The sequence below is a fragment of the Gallus gallus genome, chromosome 4, assembly GCF_016699485.2.
Source record: "Gallus gallus isolate bGalGal1 chromosome 4, bGalGal1.mat.broiler.GRCg7b, whole genome shotgun sequence".
In the NCBI taxonomy this organism is placed as follows: Eukaryota; Metazoa; Chordata; class Aves; order Galliformes; family Phasianidae; genus Gallus; species Gallus gallus.
The window spans coordinates 30,104,331-30,125,077 of NC_052535.1; the positions used below are offsets into that span (position 1 = coordinate 30,104,331).

Below are 20,747 nucleotides of genomic sequence, written 5' to 3' on the forward strand. Positions count from 1 at the left end.
GTCCAGCATAGTGAGTGGGTTTGGATAAGGTAGGTAAGAAACCTTTTGATTTTGTGATCTAGCAATTGCTATGCTAGCTTTCCCTTCTTAGGCTCACCTTTGAGATGAGTATTCTTGCAATGGATTGAGATACTTACAGAAGAATTTGGAGATTTTACTTGGTCCTGCAAAATGGGTTGATAGTCAACAATGGGGTTGTAAAGGCCCAAAGTTGCTCCATACTGGTTCTTTGTGGCTTTTAAGATTCTTGGTTTTACTTGTGTCAAGTTCTAGGAGGTTTTGTGCATTTACAACATAGATGCTGTAAGATTGTAGCCTTGTGTACTGTCTGGTCTCCTTGATTTCACTTCCATTCCCTTGCCCTTTTTAGAAGCAGCTGTTGGTGTTCACCTTAGAGAAGATGCTTTGTGTTATAGGGAGATGCTTGTTATAGTCCCCAGTCAATTCTAGATATGTGTGTAGCCTTCAGAAAAGGAAATGGCATTGTTAACTATGTTAATATTTGTGCTTTTGCTGGTGTGCTGTCTATTGAATGAACTTGCTAGTGCTGATGTGTTCAAATGCTTTGGAGGGGAAAGAGGTGATGTCAGTGCAATAAGGTAGCACTACATAATTTAAAAGATGTCTTAGGTTTTTGCCCATCAATCTTGTGCTTTTTTGGACAAGGTGCTTCATTTGCCTGGTGTGAAATGCAAATGTTAGAGGGGCTTGTTTTCTTTGTCTTGCAGTCTGTGTAGTGTAGGGAGCTGCCTTTTGTTTTTAAGCATGAGCAGCAACTGGATCACCGTGTTACCCAGTAAGGCATTAGAACTCAGGGCTGTTTTTCCCATGCAACTGAAGAACAAAAAATGGACTAAGCTTATTCAGTTTAGCGTTAATGTTTAGATTTTCCTCATTAGCTTCATCTGTGAAAAAAGAGCAAGTTTTATTTGTTCAGGTGTTACATTACTTGTGAAGCCAGAAGCAGCCAGCCTCCTAAGTGCGTGGTGTGAATTGCTGCACTGTTTTCTTATTGGTAACAGTTAAAAAACAAAAGAGACCGCTGTATTGTACACTGCATTTGATGATGACTGTGGAATTCTGCATTTGAGGAAAACATAGCTACTGGTACTGCTTAATAAATTTAGCATCAGAAGATGATAACGACTTACATGTTCCGAGCTTATATCTGAACTTCATGTTCTTTGTACAGGAAGCGTTGTGCTTTGCTATGATTGAACACAGAATATATGTAAAATTGAAAAATGGGCCATAGCTCAAACCTATTGGACGTAAATGGCATCCATGTTACGATTTTTTGTGTTATGTACTTGAGCAGCAAAACCTAGCTCAATTTTTATCATGTGCATTTTGCTGCAGTGCGATAGAAACTCCTCACAGTTGTGGTTTCTGTACACAGCAGTCATCCAGTTCTAGGAGTGTTATCAGAGTAAGCTGACTGGCATGATTGATACTGTATGTCATGAGACTGGCTTAATGGGCTGCCGTTGAGACTGCATTGTGAAACCACACGCAGATGAGGTAATCTCATTAGATGATTAAAACCTTCATCGAGTCTTCAAGATTGCAGAGCTCTCAGTTGTGTTGCAGTTGGGAACTGATGCGAAGTAAGTGTAGTGTTCTGCTCGGAGTGGTGCTGAGATGGAGATCTTGCTGGCTTTCTCTCCTGGATCAAAGTCTCCGCAGCCTGGATAAAAAGCTGATGTGGGATGTTCCATCTGGCTGTAGCTTGAAGTAAGATACGAAACGAAGTAATTATTTTCTTCTACAGAAATTAATTCATTAATTATCATTTTGCTGTTCTTTGTGAAATTGTGTACTATTTATGTTAAAAAATAAATGTTTTGGTTTTATGTAGCTTTCTATTCCCCTGCAGTAAGAGTGAATTTTAAGTGTTACGTTGCTGAAAACAGAACTGCTGTTACATATAGTAACTGCCTTTTTTGTTGTTTTCTTTTTTCCTCTGAAGGTTGTCAGCCTTGCTTTGGCCCAGGAGGAGATCAAGTGTAAATGGCACTCCTTGTCCTCCTGTTTGTCCTGTTTGAAGTTAGCATGGCAGGTAGTGCATGCACATGCTAGAACAGATGGCATACAGAAACCCTGTTTGACTTGGTCATATGCTACGTTTTAGGCAGCTCATTCAATGACATGAAATTTCAAGTGAGAAGTAGTATACTTCATTAGCCATATACTTAAGCCCTGGTTTTGCTAGCAAGCTGAAATGAAAAATAAATGTTTCTAATTCTGAAATTCCAGTGTTACGCTGTGTATAATGCAGGTGTTATTAGGGCAATGCTTAGGAAGGACACGCTGCTCATCTGAGACTAGCAATAACTACTTTGGCTGTATAGCTGAATTCTTTGATATTAAAGATGGTTCTGTCTGTCTGGGGAGAGAAAGAAACATTTCTGATTTGCATTATGTGTTTGGTCAGTTGGTCTGTTCTGTTAGTGAGTGCAAATACTGCAGCACTAACAAACATGTATGTGCATCTAGTGAGAAAAAAGCAAGCACAGATACTCTATTTTGGCAAGGGAACCCTTGTGATGTAGTCCTTTCTGAACCACTTCTCAGATGTGGTCTGTTTATTCAGCAGTCCTGCAAGGAAGCGATCTTTGTCTAAGAGCTATTGAAGATAGGGTGTCAAAAAAACCCTCACCAAAACCCTACAGCAGCCTGTTCCAGCATGCTAAAAAGTGGGGAAATTGGCACACTGACAAGAATATTCTTTCATGTGCATTTGACAAAGCATAAAAGTCTACATTTGTGTATGCTACTAAGGGGTTATTGGCAATGATATGCTATGAAATATGATGAGTATAGTAAGTACATGGATTGAGGTTTTTCAGGTTTAATTCTCCTGATTTAGTAAAAATGGCATAACTTGAGATCATCTTGTATTGATTTTTAAGTGCAAGGTCATGCTGGATTTCAGTGATATCAAATAAAAGGTAGGACAATAACTTAGGAAACTCTGCTTGGTTTTGCACATCAAATACTACATGCTGAAGGAAACAAAGGTTCTGGTGAGCTTTGCTAATTTTCTTGCTCTTTCTTTAAACAGCTGCCTAACCTTTAAGATGTATTTTTGTGTAAATCTGTTTTTCTGTACAGTAAACTTAAATGAATTACTTGATTGTTTCAGTAGGCATAGAAATATTTTTAAGTTGTTCACCTGAGTTGAAGTATCTCAAGAGCTCTCGTTTAGAGACCTTGGTCAACTCTTGACGCTGCCTGGGATTCTGGAGGGTACTCAGTTAACAGAACATTCGTAGCTTCTTTTTACTTAGTAGACAAAGCAAGTGTCATCTGCAGCTGCGTTTTTCTGCAAAGGATCTGTTCCTCTAAATAGCTTTTAAAATTATGGAGAATTTCCAGTGAAATGAGGCAACTGTTTTCGTTATGAAAATAGAAACCTCCTTTGTTGGTCTGACTGCAAATCAGCTTACTCTCTCCAGAATGTTGGCCTTGAACATGGGAGAGCAAATCATAAATGAGAAGATCCTTTTCTTGAGATCCTTTTCAGTGAGAAAGAGTCAGTGCCTTTCTTTCTCTTGTCTGCATATCATATCCACAGGAGGTGCCTTAAGAAAGAAATTGGCAGGGATGATACCTAGGCCTGTTGATTGCTGGAATAGCAAAGTAACTCCAGGTTCACTGAGGCAGTGTGTAAACTAGGGAGATTAATCCCTGATTGTATGAGTTACTCTGCTATTCTTATTTAAATATTGGCACTTTTTTGTTCTTGATTACATAGACTACTTTGTAATACTTGGTAAATCTATAGCTTACTTTGGTTCCTACATACTTGCTTTCTACTTTATGTGTAAACTGAGTGCCCTGGTGAACAACTGTAAACAGCCTGTCTTAAAATACTTATCCTTATTTGAAGTGGGGAAAAATATCTTTTAAAATATCTTTATTTTAATGTTGTACAGAAATGTAGGGCAGAAAGGGGAATTAGAACCAGGAGCCAGAGTAGTTGCAGGCTGCTCTACAAACTTCTGCATTGAGTTAAGCATGCTGTTTGAAATTGCCTGATGTGTGTATCTCTATGTTAAATACTCAGAAGTTACTTGCTGCATATGAGCTGTTATTATTTTTTTTAAGAAACCTTCTATGTTTCTGAAAATAGTGATCACAAAATATTTTGTTCCACTGTTGTGCTGTTTTTTTCCTTCCCGCCCCCTGCTCCCTCTCCATAACAACATGGTATGTGAACCCAAGAAGCTAATGTTCTACCTCTTAACTGTTTCTTTTGTAATATGTTTGTTGAGCTAGCTGGACTGCTTCCAAAAGTGCAAGAGCATGTTTATACACCTAGCCTAACAATAGTATCATAACACCAGTTTGTTTAACCCGGGCTGGAAATAACAATCTAGATGTTGTGAATCAAAGAGAGCAGTCATTTGTCTGTGCTTCTCTACTGTGTCAGCTCATTTGTATTATTTGATAAAAATCACTGAAACTTTTTACATTTCTCTGGGAAATGTGTCAGCACTGTGTGATGTGATAGGTTTCCTAAAAGCTTAGAGAAGCTCAGCTATAGCTTCTCCTTGGTGTGGCATCACATGCTGTCATCAGCTCATTCAGAAGGAGTTTAATTTGTATGTCCAGCTCAAGCACACATTACTGGGGAAAATCATCTATCCCCTACACTTTGAGGAGGGCATTCATAGTATAATAAACTATTAAACTGTTCTTGCAATATTTGAGTAGAGTTGTGAAGAGGTGGAAAGCATGTGATTAATGCTGGTTATCGTAGAATCCTAGAATCACCAAGGTTGGAAAAGACCTGCAGGATTACCCAGTCCAACCATCCACCCATCACCAATAGTTCTCAACTAAACCATGTCCCACAACATTCAAACATTCTTTGAACACCTCCGGGGTCAGTGACTCCATCACCTCCCTGGGCAGCCCATTCCAGTGTCTTGATAAGCCTTTATGCTTATTTATTACTTATAGAATCACTAAGGTTGGAAACGACCTCCAAGATCATCTAATCCAACCGTCCACCTACCACCAATATCTCCCGCTGGACTTTGTCCCTCAGTACCACATCTAAATCTTTCTTGTACACCTCCAGGGATGGTGACTCCACCACCTCCCTGGGCAGCCTGTTCCAGTACCTGATGACTCTTTCTGAGAAGAAATTCTTCCTAATATCTATCTTGAACTTCCCATGGTGCAACTTGAGGTCATTCCCTCTAGTTCTATCACTAGTTACATGGGAGAAGAGGCCGGTTCTTACCTCACCACAGCCTCCTTTCAAGTAGTTGTAGACTGCAGTACGATCTCTTTGGAGCCTTCTGTTCTACTGACTAAACAATTCCAATTCCCTCAGCCACTCCCCATAAGACTTGTGTTCCACACCCCTCACCAGCTTTGTTGCCCTTCTCTCTTTCTTGTGGTGCGGGGCCCAAAACTGAATACCGAACTTGAGGTGTGGCCTCATCAGAGCTGAGTACAGGGGGATGATCACCTCCCTGCTCCTGCTGGTAATGCTATTTCTTAAACAAGCCAGGATGACGTTGGCCTTCTTGGGAACCCAAGCGCACTACTGGCTCATGTTTAGCTGAATACTGACCAACACTCCAGGTCTGTCTCTTCCCCACAGTCTTCCACACATTCTGCCCCAAGTCTGTAGTGTTGCCTGGGGTTTCTGTGGCATAAGTGCAGGACCTGGCCCTTGGACCTGTTGAACTTCATCCCACTGGCTTCAGCTCAGCAATCCAGCCTGTCCAGATTCCACTGTAGGACCTTCCTAACCCCAGGCAGATCAACACTTCCTCCCGAATTGGTGTCACTTGCAGACTCAGTGGGGGGTGCACTCAATCCCCATGTCTGGGTCATCATTAAAGGCATTAAACAATAAAGGCCAGCTGATCCGTATATTTTACTGAAGGTGCTAAGACTTTCTGTTACTTTGCTTCGGTGACCTTAGTTGATGAAATAATTGTTCTGATTTTAAGCAGTTTGGACAGTGTCCATCGGCAGCTGATGTTAGGAGTCCTGGGAGCGCTCAGACTTTTAACATGCCGTAGGGCCTCATGGTTTAAAGTTTGTGGTGAGGGAAAAAAAAAAAGCAGTACACATTTTTTTTTACCTCAAATCAAGCAATACTGAGAGTTAAACAGACTTGCTATATCATCCCATCCTCAATCTTATGATCTTCATAGCATATTAATTTAATTTTAAGTTTGCAAAATCTGAGCTGACTTGCTTCATCTGCTGAAGTCTGTCATATTTTGTATGAAAAAGTTTATAATGGAGAGTAAGAGTGGCTGCCACTCAAGTATGTCAGCATATGTTCAAAAGTGAGATTGTATTTGTTTGCATATTATTCAGTCTCTGGTCTCCTTACTTATCAGGAAAAATGAGTGCTCTGTAATTATGTCTAGCTTTAGTGAAGTGGCACCTGTCTAATGGAGAACTGACTGCAGCAGTACAATTATGGGACTTTGTAGGTGTCTCCTCAGTCAGTGACAGTGAAGACATAATCATTCTGCATCAGCAGCTTCTAAAATTATGGCTTGATGTTGTTGGTGTTGGTCTTACAGTTCTTCTGTCACGATTCAAGCAGTGAATAAGCAGCTTCAGCTCTGCAGCTTTGCAGAAGGAAGAGGTTTGTGACAGAAGCAGAACTTGCATGTTCCAATGTGAAGATTGGCCCCATAATGCTTAGAAGAGCTGTTTACATTTTTTTTTTCTGCATGTTTGTTAGTTTTCGAGCCTGGGAAGGAGAGTAAATGGTTGTACAAGTATGGGAGCCATATACTTGGAGATTTCGGTGTATGCCTTGAGTCTGTTCAGCACTGAGGATAAATGACAGGTTAGAAAACCCATGTGAGACATAATGCTGGTTGTATTAAAAAAAAAAAAAAAAAAAAAAAAAAAAAAAAAGCCCTACCCTGCTTTAACTCACCTATTTGAAACAGAGCTCTGTGTGCTCTCCCCATTGGGACTGCCAGCAGTGCTGGCACCTTGGTGAGCCAAAGCGATCTGCAGAGGCACGATGCACAGCAGGCCTGTGTTCTGAGGAGCCTTGTGAGAACCTTGCCTGACCAGTGGTATCTCTCCTGCTCTGCTGCACCCCACAGACTGCTGGATCCTTGTCATACAACATAGCATACTTGGCACCAGTAGTTCTTGGGAGAAGAGGGCTTTGGGAGCTCCTGTGAGTGTGGGAAAATGAGAAACTTCCTTTGCTTGAAGTTTGATATGTCTTTATGGTAGTATATCTTGGATGTATTCAAAGGCAACTGAAATCAGTTATATAAGCTTATATAAATGATGTGATTTTTTTTTTTTTAAGACTTAGATTTTTATATAAGGATTTTCATCTTGTTTTTGATCTCACATCTCCCACTGTTCCCTCAGACCGCTTCCCATCTCAAAGATTAAGTAACGGTCATCTTTATAAAAGAATATCTTTTTGAGAGCCACCATGGTACAGATACTGGAAAAATAATCAATTTCATATCAATCAGGCAATCACTATTATTCATAAATAGTTCCAGAATGAAAAGGGTTAAGGTAGGAGTTCAGACCAAGTACCTGCTGAGGGAGGTTATTTTGTCCATTTGAGGTTACCAGCAATTAAAAATATTTTTGGACTGGTGCATGTGTACCTTATAATTCTGTTAGATGACAAATAAAATGTAGGAAAACATGTTTTCTTCCCCTTTCCACAGTCACATTGTTCTTAAAGTGCTGGCAGTAGTAAGAGCTTCCAGTCAGTAAACAAGGTAGATGTCATTTAGATGTATAGAGAGCTAATTAACTAAGTTCCAGGGCACTCAGTTTGAGTTCCTTTGCTGCCTGTAAGTTAAAAATTAAACATTTTTTATAGTAAGGGAAACTCTCAAGAAGGTGTTAAAAAGAAAAACAAAACAAAAAACCAACCAGTTGGATAATGGAGTGCTTGCTTTCTATGTCAATGAACAAAGCTTAAAAATCTGAAGTACTATACAAGCCGGATGAAGTAAAGGGACTGTAACACTTGAATCTGCTCAAAATCTAATGAGAAATAAAAACAAAAATCTGAAATCTAATTTCTCCTAGCAGTGTTGGTGGTTGAATGATTTTTATTTTATCTGTTTTTAATGTTGTTCTGTGTTCTGTGATGTGATCAGATGGAATGAACAGTCTCACTGTACCAAGCGAACAGCAGGCTTATTGTTTGCTTTATCTCGTGCACAGACAGAGGAGGGGGTAAAGTTTGATGAGATCAGAAATTCTGTGCAATTTTTATTCCCTTAGCAGTTATTCATCGGAAGGATGCTGCTGTTTAAAAAGAACTGCACCAAAAACGTCTCCTGAAGTATAAATGCGTATAATCTAAAAAGAAAACAACCCAAATCCTTCTTAGAACTTAGAGGGGGAGACGGGTGATGATATGAAAAATGTTCTGAGTTTCTGGGTATTTTCTGGATTATTAAGGTGATTTTTTTTTTTAAGAGTGTTTTAGTTTCCTTTCTCGTTTATCTTAAGAAATGCCTGCAACAGGAATTACATTTTCTGTGCGTTTAATGTTGAAAAAATGCCATTTGAATTGTATATCATTAGATGATAACAGAGATGGTTGTATTCATCTACTGCCCAGATGCACAAAGTACTTTTTTTTTTTTTTTTTCATATCGTACTTCCATGTCAGATGCTTTTAACTGAGGGAGATATGAAGCATTGGCCATTTGGTAAACTCAGTGCCCTTTGTTAGGTGGCGAGGTGCCCTGAGCTGCTCAGCTGGGAGCTCAGCCCCTCTTGCAGAGCACCGTGCAACCCAGCAGTGGTGGCTCACCTTTGAATTTAGGGCTGGGAAGCGAGTTCCTTCTTCTATGACAAAGCTACATAAATATATTCTTATTTTCTTGTTCACTCAATGTTTGTCATATGATGGAAAACTGTTAGTCAAAATATCCAGAGCCAGGCAGAGAGATTCTTCACTGCAGTTGTCAAGGGAAATGCTTCGTTTTTAGAGAAAACAACATAAAGCTTCCTATCTTTCTGCTTTCTCCAACTAAGCGTGCAGACTTAATTCAAGGTGAGTCTGGGAAAAAGTGTAACTTTATCTTCCCCCTTCTAATTTGTTTCTTTTTCTCAGTCAGATATGCGTACCTCCTCAGTACTTTTTGAAATGAATTCTTTGTGGATCCTGTGGGTTGACCATTCATTTTAGGCCATTGTGTGAATGGTATCTACTTAAAAATAGTTGTGGAGCTAACCTTGCTTCCTCTCAGGGTTTATCAGTTGGAAGCATCTTCTTTTTATCCTATGTGTAAGCAAAGACCTCTTTGGATTGATGACTTGATCTGTATAATGGAAAATCTAGGCAGGATATCCTTTCTCTGTTATTCCTTGGTGTGATGGCATCAGGTTCTGTCTTAAAATGGGGGAAGGGAAAAGGAGGATCCTCTTTACAGGCCAAGTGGTTCCAAGGGACTCTTAAACTGTGAACTTGCAGAGAGCCTCACATTTACTGTCAGTGTTGAACCCTTTGTGCTTTGAGCTGTGATTACAATGTGTGGTTTCTGTGCTGAAAAGCTTTCTCATGTGCAGTACAGACATCTTGCATTTGGAAGTTGTTGTGGATACTGTGCTGAAATACATCATGTGGAGCTTCTCTGTAGTTATTTTGAGCTTGCAGACCTTAATGAAATACTGCATTGACAGGCTAGATCCAGTCTTAGACTGCAGAACGGCAGTGCCTGAGCTTCCTCTGCCAACGAAAGAGTATTTATAGTGTAATTCTGATGGAATTGCCTCTAAAACCACGCAGAGCTCAATGCAGGGTAGAGGTGCAGTGAATGCATGATCCAGTGTATCCATGGGGTAACGCTCTACTTTTTTCCTCCCTCATTTCCCTCTCCAGCAGACATTAAAACCCTCTGTGAAGAGAGGTGAATCCCTTAATATTGGTTGATTCTGCTCTTACCTTGGTGACCTCTGTGTGTTGTGGTTCAATGGCAAAGGAGGAACCTGGAACCTTTGGGTAGGGTGACAGAGGCAGGACAGAGTCATGAGTTTAATAGTAAAGCAAAACAGCAATCAAACAGTACTTGGAATTAAACTAATGAAAATAAGTACTTTAATTGTCTGTCTGGACTTTGGAATCTATAACCCTCGAGTTTTCTTGCCAAGATGTTAGTAAAATTTAAAGCATGTGACTTTTATATCAGTAATGAAAATATCTACGGAGTCATTGCATGGGCTTTTAGATGAGGAAAAGATAAAGGTCTTTGCTTCTACACCATGAAATGCTCTTTGACTGCTTGACGTTAGGAGGGTCCTTCTCATTAGCAAACTGTTCTGTGACTCAATCGTGAGCCTTCTTCACACTTTTGGCTGCAGTGTTTAAATGGACTGCTGGTTATCTTTCATAGTAGAATGTAATATTCTGTGAGAGGCTAAACTAGGTGTTTATCTGAGCACTTTGATAAGAAATAGGTAGAAAAGGCGGAATGCTGTAAGAGTTTTTACTATTGTAAAATTAAGTCAATTCTATACAATGGCCTAATGGCGGACTTCAATGCAGAATTTCAACAGTGTTTTCCCCTAGTTTTAGCCTAGTGCTCTAAGTATGTGTAGATAGCATGCTTTTTAAGCAATGGTTTGAAAACCAGGCAAGGGAAGGCTTTCAAAATCTTAAACCCACCCCTCATGTATTAAATCATTCTAAGTGTTACAATTGCTGTTATTTTCAGGCCATTGTGTCTACTTCCTGTTGGTCAAAGGTTACGAGGATAGGGTGGTGTATAGTGAGATGGAAAGCTGACAGGAAAAAGAAAGCTTTGCTTGTTTTGGGGTAGACACAACTACAGAAATGGCCAGGACATTGCTTAAGTTTTCTGAGGACTTAAAGAGGTAAACTAGAGAAAACTGTTCTTGTTTATTCTGCTTTTTAATTTCTGTGTATAGAAAATGATTTGGGTTAAACAGGGGTTTCCTTGAGGAATGCTATCTCTTTGCTTGAAATATGCCTTTTTCCCCCCTTTTCTTTGTGGGTTTTTTTTTTTTCCTCCTAAGGAAGAAGTTTAGCTTTCATTTTGCTTTAGAAGTGGACTTGGGAAACTTTCTGAATCAGCAGCCTACAGCTTTAGCTCACTTGTATTGCTTAAAAGAGTTTTATGCCATGGAGTGCAAATAAAAGTTATGTGATGTACTGCTGCAGTATGTTACACCGTAGGCATACCTACAATGCTCTAAAACTCCCAGCTTATCTTGGTGTTTGTATCATTATTCAAGAACCACGTTATTTCTTGGCTGCTAAAACAGTAGCATGAGTCCTTCAGTTTTGTCAACAGGGCGGCTTGCAGCGAGCTGCTCTGAGCACATGCTGACGGGGGCTCATCTTGCTGGCACTCAGGTTCCTCTGGCAGGGCTCTTGTGGTAAGCAATTGTGGCAAGGAGATTTGAACGAATTGGTTTCAGAGCAAACCTGGATTCATAAGGTTGCTCTTGAGTGGGAAGAAAAAAAATAATTGGCCGTGGTGGTGAAGTTCATTAAAACTGCTGATGTAAATAATACGTGATGGTGCTGTTAAAATATAGGAAACAAAAAATATATTTTTACATGTGTTGATGAGATTGGGCAGCATTTTGTAAGCTACTCAGTTGTTATGCCAAATCATTCTAATCCTCAGGTATGCTGGTGTATTGTTAGGTTTGCTATTAGTAAGCAATGTAGCTTTTTTTTTAAATGTCTTAACCCCTTTGTAACTACTACTGGAGTATCTGAACCTACGATGAAATATATCACTTGCAGTCTTGGAAAAAGTGCTTTTGTTATAAAAGAAACAAAATTTGGTTAGCACAGTGAAAGCAACTTCCATATAGTAATGCTGTGCAAATTTGGACAGTGCTTGTTTACTTAGAAAGGAATTTTTTTCTGGAGTTCTTTAGGTCAGTTGGGCAAATACTCCGCTGAGCATAGTTGCCAAGTGTTCTCAGTGTTGTTGGGGATGTATACATCAGTGCATACAGTGCTGTCTTTTATTTCACGTTTTTAAGCTGTTATTCTGTGTCTACATACTTAATTCATGCACATCACAGATTTGTTGATTGGTAGAGGAGAAGCTGATAATTTTGTTCTTAATATAAACAGCACTGAGCATGCCTTTTTATTTCTCATCCTTCGTTGGAATAAGGAATTCCTTGCAGTATTTAAAACAGAACGTATTGATTCTCCCTATAATGCTTTGCTAGAACAATAGCTTTCCTTTTTCTGTGCATGAAGTGGCTCAAGAAAGTGTTGGCCCCTTCGTTGCTGTAATAGTGGTTAACTCCTTTGCAGAAGAGGCTGCTGTTTTAGTCTGCAGATGCTTGACTTGCAGAAATGTCAGCTAGCATACAGCCTTGCTCTCGCAAGGGATGGATAAGGATGGAGCGTCAATGTGACGTAAATGTAATTTGTGAAGATCACTTAAAATGTAGTCTGGAATTATGGGGTAACTCTGCACTGCCCTGAAATCCATTTTAATTCATCATCCCTTGTTAAATGTGAAGAAACTGCTTCTTCTGTAGCTCAAATACTTTTTATGAGGGTGAATACAAAATACAGCATCTAGACCTATAATCATTTTGTCAGAGATGACATGCAAGATCCCTGACCTTGTCACGTGTGGAAATCTCTATGCAGCATGAGTACACCACCTGGGTGAACCAAACATGAGACGTGTAGTAGGTTTGTTGCAACTTCAGTGTCCTCTAAAGGATCCAAAATGGAGTCTGACATTGTGTGTTTTCACACAGTTCTAATGTCTTGTTTTTTCTTGCTTATAAGGCTTTCACAAATGATGAAGGTAGATATCTGCAGAAGCAAGAAAAAAAAAAACAACAAAGCTAAATCTGTGCAAGATGTGTACAAAATAATAATAATAAAGAAAGACCAAAAACAAAACCCTCGGCTTGTGAACTGGAGGAATGGTGGGTTTTTTATGTCTAGTTACAAACACCATTTTGAAATGACTGTTCTGCTAGGAAGTAAAAAGCGAGTGGACAAAGATAGTGGTGTATTTCATCCTCTGCCACCAGTGGGAAAGCAGCTGTTAATACCGGTGGAGTGTAGGCTTAATCTTTCAGCTTCAGATCAGTTGCATCTTTACAAGTCTTATTTTTTAGTCTTATATTTCTGTGCATTGCTGTCGTGCTGTTTGTCAAGCTGTGCACTCCTGAGCTCAAGACAGTGGAACTCAAGTTAAGGTACAGCTGTCATCTTGTTCAGGTTGTCTTGTGCAGGACATCTTGTCAGCATTGCAGTAATCCATGTAATAAGAAATGCACAGTCATTAAAAATAAGAGAACCTACCCTGAACGTTCTGCTTTCTTAAATTAAGATTTGTGGGGGAGGGAATGTAGCTTTTAATGAAGAGCCGATGAAGGAACTGAAGCAGAAATAAAAAGCATGCACTGCCTTTGACTGATGAATACACAAAACCACTACTTTTTATATTAATCCATCTGATTGGTTGAGTGATTGTAAATACTATCGTGTAAGGTGATCTTCAGGAGGAATCTGAAGGTAGGAGATGTTGTTCCCCTATTGATTCATGGAGCCTTCAGAGGAGAGGAGAGTTGGGAGAGGGTGAAGAATGTGTTGAATCTGTTATCACTGGTAGAGTAAAGCAATAAGAGATGACTTGCAAATTTAGAGCGGCATTCGCTCTCTTACTAAGAAAAAGCTTAGAAATACACTGAGTGACTCAAAACTGCAGTGAAACAAGTTGATAATGGAGAACTTCACAACAGAGATGTGATCAGCATGAGAGAAAAGATGGTCCTGGTGGTATTACATTCAATCTATGTACAGGGGTATGGGGGAGAACAGAGGAAGATGATCAGAATGTACTTGAGACAGGGAGGAAAAGATGAAATTTGGGAGATGTTCTGAGAGCATGGGCAACAAGCCAAAGGTGCCATGTGTGGGTGAGGGACCTGCAACAAATACGCTTATGCAATGGTGTTATGCTTTTACTGTTGACAAAACAGTGAGAGAAGGCTGAGCTAACTTGTGCCACAGGGAGCATGCTACTAGGAGCTGTGCGCTAGCCATGCATAGTGGGTGGTGTGAAGCAAGAATAGAATTGAAAGGGTAAGTATGGGAGGGTTCAGAAATAATCGGGTAGCTGTGGGTGCCAGGGGTGGGTAAGATAATGTAGGAACCTAGAAAGATGATCTGGTCACTGGTCCTAGCATGAAGATGTGGGAACTCAGATCCTGGTTCCACAGGAGGTCTGCGTTAGTGCGTTAGCTTGATGAGTCAGTTCTGCTTTGGTAACGATGCTATGATACTTCTCTGATGTGCATGAGTATTGCAGATAAACTAATGCTTGTCATCACAACAGTTCTGACATACTGTGGAAAAGTAGCTAAGTATTATAATGACTGCTGTTGCTGATCATGAGAAGGTGAGCATAACAATGGATGATGATACAAGCTGTACAGTTAAATTGGGGATAGGTAAGAGGCTTAAAAAAAAAAACTGCAAAAACCTCCATGCAAAATGTGAAAAGATTATGAAAATATTCAATTAGTTTAAGACGTACCAAACAGCCGTCAGAGTGCTAAAATGGTCTGACTTGTATTTTGTCCTGTTTTTGATGCTTTAATTAGCTATGTAATGTTGGGAGACTAGTTAGTTCACATGCTGAAACATCACTTATGAGAGAGTCCTCACAGCAAATCTGTGCGCAAGTATTGTTCTGCTGTATTTGCAGTGTTTTCTTCTGTTTATTTAACAAGCTAAAGTTAGAATCGACAGCACAAGACTAGAAAATGGTGACAATAGTTGGAAAACAGGAAATTTTGGCCTTGTGTGTATTCGGAACAGATGATCAGGATGATGGCCAGGAGAGTGGAAACTTCCACTGAGACTGTTTTTTCCTTATTTTGCTCAGTGAGAAAAGATGGTGTTTCCTGGAAAACAAGTCTTAAGTATTTAAAGAAAGTCATAATGTATCCAGTGTTTTCCTCATATCACGTTTGTTTGTTTTGCAGCTATCTGTTTACACATTTCAGTGTTCAGTGGTACTAGAAGTACAACAGTTGGATTGTTATGAAATTTAGGAAGTGAAGTTTCTGTTCTTAGAATTAAGATACCAAACGTGCCTTATTTTGTGCTGAGTTTATGAATCCTGTCTTTATTTTTTTAAAGGCACTAGTTTTCCAGGAAGCGTGTGTCAGCTGCCAGTAGGTGTTACAACAGTGATTTTCAGAGGCAACTGTTAATTCTGAATCCTTGGTATGGCCTTCTGTAGAAGTTTTCCAGAAAGTGCTTTCTGAAAAACCCGCCACATATTTCTACATTTCCATGTGGAAATATAGAAGTACTGATTTCTCAGGGTAAACTTCAGCCAAAATTTTGATATTTCACCATTCAGGAGTTCTGCAAGCCCTAAGAGTGGCTTGTGGAAAAAGTTGTGTGCTTGAGGTAACGTTGTTGACCATGACCTCTTGGAGCTGCTTCCTGGCAGTCTTCCCGGGTATGTGCCTTGTGGTAATGAAGCTCCCTGCTGACAGATGCCACTGCCCTGTGCCCAACACAAACAGAACTTAAAAGAAACATCATTTGAATACTCGGGTATTTCGCTTGGGCTTCTGAAACGATGCAGAGTGTAGCTCTACTGTATTAATCAGTGGAGTGGCATTAGAGATGTGCTTGGATCAACACACGGGGTCGAGAAATGGGGAGGTAAAGAGGGCAGAAATACTTAGCTTCTCCTGTTTGCTGTCTGTCTTCCTGTTTGTCAAAGATGTGCAGCTATTTCCCTGTTCCTTTTGCTCTGGGAAAAAAAGTAAAGAGAGATGGATGAAATACATGGAAAAGTATAAAGAAAATAAAATGTTGATGCTGGCAGATGACTCATAAAACCTCAACAGCAAGCTCAGCACTAAAACAAATGTCCAAGAGAGAATTACAAAGTGACCTTGGGCTGTCTTCCTTACTTCTCTCTGTTTCACACCCTGCTTGTTTTCTGTTTACTTTAGAAGTTCTTTTGGATCAAGGAAATGTTTAACCTATGTTTGTAAAACATCAAGTGCTCTTTTGGATCCTCCGTGTGCCCCTGGGCGAGTCTCTGCTTTCTTCCAAGCCATAGACTAATGCTCTGGAAAAGAAAGGTGGCAAATACTGCCCTTGTAACATACTTTTTGGAGTGGTGAGATGCATACAAATGTCTTTGCTTGAGAGATGAGAAAGAAGGTCAGAGATTTGTAATACTATTCGTGTGTCTGCCGGTCAGTCATAGGGAAAATACTTATTGGTGATGTTACTGGAGAGGGATGCCAGTGATATCTTCTTTGGGTTAGCTTGCTAGTGCTTGCTACTTTTGTGTAATTTTTAGAATGGAAAAACAGGTGGTCATTGTACAAGCAGTGGAAAAACAACTTAAATGATGTGAGGATTATCAGTAATAATACCTGGTAAACCTAGCAGGACAATTGGCCAGTTTGTTACTAAGTGGTTACTTAATCACATGAGAACAAATGCTACAAAAAGGGCTGTCCAGGACAAATATCCATTGACATATTTCACAAGTTTTAATCCTTTAAAAAATTTCATGTAACTGCTTGAGCAACAGCTTGAGGGTATCCAAATGGAACATTAAACCCTTTTTAACATAAAAAGGTAAATTATCTATTTCCTATCGCCCCTTCCTCCTTCCTTTCCTTGTCCACTTAGACATACCTATATGTTTCAACTAGAACCTGAAATGAAATGAGGCACCTTTCTAATAGGCATGGCAAGAAAAGAAGCAAATCTGTAAGTATATAGGTTCATGGGAGACAGAGCTACGGTGTTGTTGACGTCTTCAGCAGATAGAGCTACTGTAAGGAGACTGTACTCTTAATTCTCTGTATTGCATACAGTCGTACCTACAAGCTTTCAATTATTATCTGTTTTAGTACCTACTCATAATGCTATGTGAAAAATAATGAATTCTGCTTACTTTCATCATTTGAGGCTCTGTGAGTGAGCAGTTTGTCATGTTATAGTCTACTTGAAAAACAAGCAAGCAAACTTGTTTCAGTAGTTATGATAGTCTCATGATATGATGGTCTCATGATATAAACAGGACGATGTTTGGCAGGAATGTCACGTCCTATGGTAGACCAGCTGATATGCTGTGCAGCTCTGGGAGGAAACAAGCTGAGAGTCACACAAGACATTTCTTAGAAACAAAAGCATCAAGTCTTGCTTGGGAATAGATTGTTTTAGAAGCCTGCACGGGCTTTTGGTGAGCTTTATTCCTGTGACGTTTGTTGTACCACACTTCAGAAAGCAACAGATCTACTTCTGCGTTAGTATTAAATCTGTGCATAGTGTCATGTAGCTAGTTAGTATAAGTGCATTTGTTAATAGCAGAGTTTTAATATGACTTTCATATGTGTGTGTCTTTCATTTAGAAAATAGAGCCTTCTTTCCTCTAGCACAGTAAAACAGTGTCTGATGACGTCAAGAGGATTAGGTTAGAGAAGTAAAAAACAAAAGCAACCACAATAAAAAACCTCGGTAGGTTATGGGATTATTTTTTGTCCCAATACCAATATTGTTTAATCTTGGAAAAATATTTGAGCAGGTAATATATGATTGATAACCCTAAGTGACATGACAGATTGTTAGTAATCATATTATTCCTTTGACTTAAACCTTTTTGTGTGTGTGCGTGATTAAGAGAAACAGCTGTGTGGATTGGAACACGCATGGTAAAATGAGATGCAGAAGTTTCAAGCAGGAATGCCTGAAGGGGTTAAAAAGAGAAGGAAAAAGCTGATTTGCATAAATACGTATTTGCACATGTGCATGCTGGTTTTTAAAGCTTTCTTTTTGGAAAGCAGTTATTAAAGAAGCTTTCTTCATTGCGTACATAGCACGGGATTTGGTACTTCAGTGAGGCAGTATACAGCCTTCATTACAGCAGCAAATACTGAAATGTTAAAAATAGATCAAGCTTTAAGAATCCCAGATATTTTCAAATAACAAAGAGTAATTTATGTGGGCTCATTTTGCACTTTGACAAAATATAGAGGCGCTTTTGTACTATGATTAGCAAGGGTGCTGATGTCAGTTCTCTTGTCTAGCTTTTAGCTTTATTCTGCTGCTAAATTGTGCTTTGTACTGTAATCCAGAGAACCTTTGTATCTGCCTTATTAGTGTGTAGTTTATGGAATTGCTTTTGTTTTTGAATATAATCTGTGCCAGTTCCAGTGAGTGTGACTCATTATATGACTGAAATAAACATTCACATATGTACGATGTGAAAACTCTTCAAAAATAGTAGCAGGTGCTGCTAGGCTAAATTCTGTGTTTTAAGTATTTAATAGTTGCTATTTTGTAGCCAGAAGGGCTAAAAGCAAATTCTGTTTAGCTGGTTGATTTCCTGATTTCGAGTGCTTTTTACTCATTAATGCTCAACAGTGATTGGTGGGATTGATCAGACACAATTTCACTCATTAACACAGTATTAGAATTTAACTTCCATGAAGTATGCTTCGTTGGGACACAGTTTGGTTTTGGTCACGAATCACAAGACAAATCAATCTTAATTCTCAGTAGCTTTTTCCCCCTCTAATCTTCTCATCTAGGCACTGAAAATGCCATCTGAATGACTGAAGGCTGAGGTTTAAGAGAAATCCAGTTTCTGAAGTAAGAGCTTTGCAGTCCATTCTTAAATGTCTGGGGTCAGCCTTGTCTCAAGAGAATCTTCTGTTACTGAAGTTTCCTGTTATCACAGAGTCAAAGTTGTCATTTAGTTTGGAAACAGGAAACAAATGCACATTTTGCTGGTGTTTTTGGGTCTCTATTACATTGTGCTTAGCAGCTGTGCTACCTGAAGATACTCCTACTTACAGTCTAAGTTCACATGCTTCATCTGCTCCATTTGCCGCTTCTGCATTTTTCTGTTCTCCCAGTGATCTTGTTGGGACTGCAGAAATCACTGTTGAGGCATTGGCTTGATCCACACAGTTCCACATTTAAAGGCAGCTTCACAACTATACTACTTATTTTATCAAGTATGAAAGTTGTCTAAGATCGAATAAACTTCAGGAAGCTTAATAGGTGGGGAGTGGATCTCAAGCTTTCATTAAGCTGTCTGGTGTTCTTGTCTTTCTCCTATTTTTCTATTACCTTTTCATAGCATCTTCCTAAGCTTGATCCCCAGAATAGCATGTACACTCCACAGTAATTGGTTTCTGTGGCTCCAACACGGAGCTGGTGGCACTGGTTTGGAGCTGGAATTTGGTAGCACGGCTCTGACTGTCCCTTATGCCTTCCTCCATGTGCTTGCTCTAAGCTTATGCATTCAGAAAAATGAAACTCTTTTGCTCCCTGAGAAAACCAATTTGAATCTTTTCCTAATATATTGTCAGAAACGTCTGTTTTTAAAGCTTCATCAGTGTGCAAAGGATATCACATCTTGATGTCCTCTGCTGATAATGTTTCTTTCCTTTGGCCTTTGGTTCTGTCTGTAGTTGGGGTTAGCTGATACTCACCTACTTTTTTTTGTCTTTCTTCCATTGGGTTTTGTCCTAACGAAGGATTTACTTGCTCATTTTTCAAGTGAGAATGCAACACAACTTCTCCAGTGAGCAGTTAGCAGTATGTCTGGTTTCTTTTACTTTGTGTTCCTGTTTGTATGTAAAGAGAGATGGCAGGCAGAGAGAAGGAGTGGATTGTCCCCTTCTGCTCTGTCCTTTTGAAGCCCCATCTGGAATACTGTATCCAGGCCTGCAGCCCCTAACACAAACAAAAAGATATGGAGCTGTTGGTGTGGGTTCAAGGAGGACCTCAAAGATGATCAGAGGGCTGAAGCACATCTTCTACAGAGGAAGGTTGAGGGAGCTGGGCTTGTTCAGCCTAGAGAAGATTAGGCTGCAGTGAGAGTGCATTGTGGCCTTCCAGTACTTGAAGGAAGCTTATAAAATGGACAGAATTTTTACACAGGCAGACAGTGGTAGGACAAAGGAGGGTGGTTTTAAAATAAAGGAGGGGAGATTGAGGTTAGATATTTGGGGGAAACTTCACTTGGAGGGCAGTGAGGCAGTGACACAGGCTGCCTGGAGAAAGCTGTAAGTGCCCCATTCCTGGAAACACTCAAGGACAGGTTGAGTGGGGCCCTGGGCAGCCTGAGCTTTTGGGGAGCAGCCCTGCCCACGGCTGTGTGGAACTGGATGGTCTTTTAAGCTCCCTTCTGACCCAAGCCATTTTCTGAAGGCCGTTCTGTGATTATTCTGGCATTTGTGTACGTAAGGGAGCTTATGGCAGAGGGTGCTATGCTGTTGGTAGAGCTGAGGAACCAGAGTGCAGTGCTAAGCAGGACAATAAGAATGCTTGTGGTAACATCAAGATAGTTAAATGCAAACTTTTCTCTCTTGGTTTGCATTAGTGTCTTTGCAGTGATGGAGCATATTTGACAAGAGTGAGCGGCCCACAGCAATGAAAGGCAGTTGGGGGTTGACTGGAAGATGAGGTGTTTTAGTTGTTTTTCTCTCTGTTTCAATTCTTTAGATTTGCAGCAGCCTGGAGGTTGGTATAACAAGTACAGTGATTGTGAAGTTTTTTTTCTTCTATGGATGTACCTTACGCAGGGACTTTTTATGTGGTATAAGGCTGGACCATTTGGTCACTCTTCTACCTCCCCACCTCTCTGATGTTTTCTGAAATAATAATGTAGGTCTTTCTCTGTAAAAACTGCTGCTATAAAACATTACAAGCTTCTGAGTGCAAAGATTGCCTAACATCAAGA

General features: G+C 39.8%; 1 protein-coding gene across 16 annotated transcripts in view; it reads left to right on the forward strand.

Moving 5' to 3' along the window:
* GAB1 (GRB2 associated binding protein 1) overlaps positions 1–20,747 on the forward strand; it is a 96,811-nt gene that overhangs the window by 35,466 nt on the left and 40,598 nt on the right. Inside the window, exon 1 of one of the 16 annotated variants that reach the window (XM_046940383.1) lies at positions 10,748–14,092. The exons of 14 other annotated variants lie outside the window; for them this stretch is intronic. The gene's annotated coding sequence lies outside the window, so the exon portion shown is untranslated. Of the gene's footprint in view, positions 1–10,747; positions 14,093–20,747 lie in introns of those variants that run through there. One more of the 16 variants, XM_040700290.2, reaches the window with a different exon arrangement.